Below are 5,567 nucleotides of genomic sequence, written 5' to 3'. Positions count from 1 at the left end.
ATCGAAAATCTTTGCCCTCCATTAGAAATGGACTTTTCATCTGGAGATGGCAGATTAGCTGATACGTGGAGAAGATGGCAACAAACTTTGAAACTGTACATAGGTCCGAGTTTGAGTGAGTGAGCGAGTGAGTGAGTATGGTTTTACACCGCTTTTAGCAATATTCCAGCAAAATCACGGCGGGGGACACCAGAAATGGGCTTCACACTTTGTACCCATGTCGGGAATCGGACCCTGGTCATCGGTGTGACGAGCAAACACTTTAACCACTAGACCGCCCCGTCCGAGTTTGAAAGATAAAGGGGAAGATGAGTGAGTGAGTTATGTTTAACGCCGCTTTTAACAGTGTTACATCACGGCATGTCAGCTTAATGTGGGAGGAAAAGCCTAAAGTGATGCAGGTCACAGACGTTTACCACTTTGGTGAAACCCACGAGCACGGGTATGGTGCTGACAAATCTAGGAATGTTATTGGGGCGAAATGTGATTCGAACCCACAATCATTGGAATAAAGGAACACTCCAATAGATGACATTGCTTCGCTTGCTCAAATAGGAATGAGTCAACAGCTGATTCAAAGATAATTAATCAGAAGACGAAAAAGAAACAACTCAAACAGAAGCAGTGACGAGAAAATTCTGCCCAAATTGAAGGAAAGAGAAGATGTTGTCCATGTACAACAAGCTGGTAGATGGAAACCTGCGGCTATAACCAAGGATGATACACCTTGATCTTATAACATGGAAACAGCAGTAGGTCAACGATGAAGAAGAAACAGGCGCCACTTGCAGAAAACTTGGAGAAAGAATTCTTGGAAGACACCCCAGCAGATGAGTCTACAGAAAAGCCGTTAGACTCACCACCAAAAGAGATGCTTACTCCAGTCCAAGAAACCAGAACTGTCAGAAGAACAAGAAGACCAGAAAGATCCAACGATTGACTGAGAATAACTCTCTGATATTGAAGTGCACAAGATCTAGACTGTAGATGCGTAAATGTGTTAGATTTTCCGATATTTCCAAAAGGCTCAAAGACTTGACAGGTTTGTAGTGTGTAAGTAATTTGTGTGAATCATTCAGTTTCCAAAGGGCTATAAATGATCAAAATTATTTAAAGTAATTTTTTTAAAGGAGAGTTGCAATTTTCAGTAGAAGTCTCTTAAGAGAATTGTACATGAAAAGTAGTTTTGTGGTAAGCACTCAGTACATGTGCGCATGCGCTTCAGTGTACAAGCAGTTTGCAGCAACGTCTCTGGTTGGCAGCACGTGTAGTGTGCGGTCACTCACATTCGTCCTGAGACCAAATTGTATGTCGCAATCCAGTTGTCTTGCAACGGACATGCATCACCTGCCTTTCAGACAAGACAGCCAGTCATGAGGTATTGCGTTGTCTGGGCCATTAGATGTACAGTGGTGTTGTGTAAGTGTGTTCGATCTGATGTCTGTTTCACAGATGCGTGGTTGAAGTCCGCTGTACATAGGTCTTATGTTGGTGTATCTATATTTTGTAAATATGCTGGTAGATGCGATGTTGTTGTCATTTATTGTCCAATGCTGCACCAATCTTAAAGAAAGTGCTACGATCGTTATTTGTCTGTCGAAATGTAGAAGTCGTTGCACTTCAAAGCGCCTTGGATTGAATCCGTCTCAAACCCGTTTTTTGTCAGCTTGGATTTTGTCTTTTTGTTGTCGCTGTGTGTGTTTTTGCTATTGTGAAATTCAAAGTAGTATGTAAACAATTCTGATGAGATTTTTATCGATATTTATTTGCTTTAAATGACTTTCCCCTTATTGGTGGTGTCACAGCATGTCTTACTGTGGGGTGGATGGGGTGTTGGGTGAGTGAGTTTTGGGCCGCTTTTAGCAATATCACAGCTAGCGAGGGGACACTATAAATAGGCTTCACACACTGTACCCACTGTAATCGAACCCAGGCTTTCAGCCTGATGAGCGAACGCTTTAACCACAAGGCTACCCCACCGACCCTCCTCTGGAGAAGCGACATTACTGTGTCACCTGTTTGTGTTGCCCTAGTCGTCTAAGGTGCTGCGATTCGCTGTGCAGAGTTGCATCCCTTGGGAACACCAGAAACCTGATTGTGGGTTCGAATCACGGTTCGCCCCCATTATGTTTCTAGGTTTGTCAGCACCATACCTGTGCTCGTGGGGTTTCGCAGAAGTGATAAACATCTGAGACCTGCATCACTTGGGGCTTTCCTCCCACATTAAGCTGACACGCCGTGATATAACTGGGATACTGTTAAAAGCGGCGTTAAACCCAACTCACTCACTCACTGTTTGTGTTGCATCCTTATTCAGTCTGATTCGTTGAAAAACATTAAAAGTGATTCAAGTCCAGAAATCTGGACATTTCACTGTGCATGAATAATATTCCAGCTATATGGCGGCGGTCTGTAAATAATCGTGTCTGGACAAGACAATCCAGTGATTGATATCATGAGCATTGATCCACGCAATTGGGATACGATGACATGCATCAACAAGCCCCGTTAGTCGCCTCTTACAACAAGCATGGGTTGCTGAAAACCTATACTACCCAGGATCATCATGGGTCACCAATCTTGATTAGTTTTTTCTTATCCCTCATTACGGGATTTTCACCTTGGTGGAATGGATACCATGATAATTAAATATTTAGCTGGATCAATACTTATCAGAACAACTTTATCTGTTTTTTTCCATTCTGCTAACCAGACGAGTCCAGTTATCTCGGAATCATGTGACGTCATTCATTGTATTATGACGATCACATTCCAGAGTGACGTCATGTCTAAATGTGAGAGTTCACGTAGAGAGAGTGCTTTAGGAAATGACTGATAACGTTTGTATATACAAATGTCAAAGTGGACACAATCAATGGATAACAACGTCGTTATTATACTGTAAAAGCACCATTTTGGTATTGATCCTTATAGCGTTGTCAAGTAAGGCTGAATAATGAACAACACCTGAAGATCCGGGTAGAATTGGTCTCAAGCATACCATGCTTGTCCCCCACGAAGATCCCGGGTAGAACAGGTCTTCAGCAACCCAGAACAAGTCTTGTCCAGACTCCATTATTTACGGACTGCTGTCATATAACTAGAAAATTGCTGAGTGCAGCATTAAACAACAAACAAACATAGATGAAAGAAAGAATAATGAACCATGGTACAGAATACTGTAAATCGTGAAATTAATGCGACCCCACCCCTGAATGAATCCCCACCCCACCCCTCCTCTCAAGCATCAGTAGATTTCTATCTAGAGAAAATGTCCTCTGTCAGGTTAACAGGAGAATCCTCACCTGATTCCAATCTTACATTAATCCAATCACACACCAAATAGCACCGCTTATTAGCGCTGAGTAGCGTACTTCCGCTAAAACAATACAGCCCGCTGGCTCGTGTCGGCCCTTGACGCAGTCGCAAAGAACAAAGACACCATGTTGGGAGGCGTCTGTCTGGACTTGCAGGTGTGATCAGTGATGAGAACTCTTGTCTTGACCTCAGCAGTGACAATACACAGGATGTAATTAGTGTTTGAATGACATTGTTGACAATATACTTGTTACAAGTGCTGCTCAATAAACAGCGGTGTTGAACACATAGTTGTTTGTTTTCAGCATATGTGTAAGTTGGTATTCCTGCTGTCCAAAATGTCTTATTTTTACATAAATGCGATGTTTAATAATGCGACCAAAGACCTTTAGCATTTTTCGCATTTAATACACGCTCGTGTTAATATCAAGATGTATATATTAAATGGAAGCTTTTCCTATGAGGGAGGGGCTGAAGTTGAGATGACTTGGTCTACATGTTTGTGTGTATAATTGTTGAGATGAGTGAAGAATTCCCAGAGGTGTTAGATCTCAGCTTTGGGGTCCGGAGAAGAAAGGTTGATGGTTCATATGGTGAGTGAGTGAATATTGTTTTACACTGCTTTTAGCAATATTCCAGCAATATCAAGGCGGGGCACACCAGAAATGGGCTTCACACATTGTACCCATGTCGGGAATCAAACCCGGGTCTTCGGCATTTCCTCCCACATTAAGCTGACACGCCGTGATATAACTGGAATACTGTTAAAAGCGGCATTAAACCCAACTCACTCACTCACTCACTTTTTGCTGCTGCGCAAATCTACAATGGAACCAATTTAGAACATTGCTGACTGCAGAGCTTTTCCCCTCCCCCTCTCAGTTACACAGAAAATATGTCAGGAGTGCCTTTTTGTGTTGTCACAATTCAGGTTGGTCAATTCTTCAGATTAATTTCTACTGCTGCTGATCACAATACTTTCAAAAATTACAGAGTAAATTTTCAAAACCGACACACTCCAAATTGGATTCCAGACGTTTAGGCTTGTGTCCCTGTGTTATCATTGTTTAGGCATGTGAATATTTCAAGCCAATTTCCCCTGCTGCCAAGTCCTGCCTCTCTCCAGGAAATGATCCATCCATGTAGTATTCATCGAGAACAGCCACAGCGAGGTATTCATTCCATAGAACAACTATTTCAGTGATGATGCAAACATTATCACTTACAGTAGAGCAATCATTGGGTGACAGACATTGTGAGCAATGATCGATGCAATCAACCTAGTCACTGAGTACAAAGTTGTGTAATGTTGTAGTCAGCAGTGTTCCTGTAAATCATTAAGTCTGAACCACACACCACATTCCTGTAATTCATTAAGTCTGAACCACACACCATACTCCTGTAAATCATTAAGTCTGAACCACACACCACATTCCTGTAAATCATCAAGTCTGAACCACACACCACATTCCTGTAAATCATTAGGTCTGAACCACAATTTTCCTGTAAATAATTAAGTCAGAATCACACACATTATTTCTGTACATATTTGAGTCTGAACCACACACAATATTTCGGACCCGTAAAGATCCGGGGTAGAATAGGTCTTCAGCAAACCCATGCTTGCTGTAAAAGGTGACTGCTTGTCATAAGAGGCGACTAACTGGATCGGGTGGTCAGGTTCGCTGATTGGGTTGATGCATGTCATCGATCCCAATTGCGTGGATCGATGCTCATGATGTGAATCACTGGATTGTCTTGTCCAGACTCTATTATTTACAGACCGCCGTCATATAGCTGGAACATTGCTGAGTGCGGTGTTAAACAACAAACAAACAAACAAACCTCAATATTCCGGTACACAATTAAGTACAGATTGGTCCAGATTAATTAATGGTCCAGATTACCCGAGGTACTGAAGCTCACCTTTATCAGGTGATGTCAAACAAGAGACTGACTTGTCCTGAAACCAAACTAACCAACAGTTGGATATGATACAATGACTTTGTATTCTTAAAGCTCTGCAAATATTGGTTTGTTTGTTTGTTGTTTAACGCCACACTCAGCATTATTCCACCTATATGATGGTGGTCTGTTAATAATCAAGTCTGGACCAGACAATCCAGTGATTGACATCGTGAGCATCAATCCACGCAATTGGGATATGATGACATACATCAACCAAGTCAGTGAGCCTGACCACCTGAAGATTGGTCAACAACCTAACTTGTCCTGAATCCAAACTATCC

Source organism: Haliotis rufescens, unplaced genomic scaffold, assembly GCF_023055435.1.
Source record: "Haliotis rufescens isolate VD_foot unplaced genomic scaffold, xgHalRufe1.0.p SCAF_52, whole genome shotgun sequence".
In the NCBI taxonomy this organism is placed as follows: Eukaryota; Metazoa; Mollusca; class Gastropoda; order Lepetellida; family Haliotidae; genus Haliotis; species Haliotis rufescens.
This window is presented reverse-complemented; position numbering follows the sequence as displayed.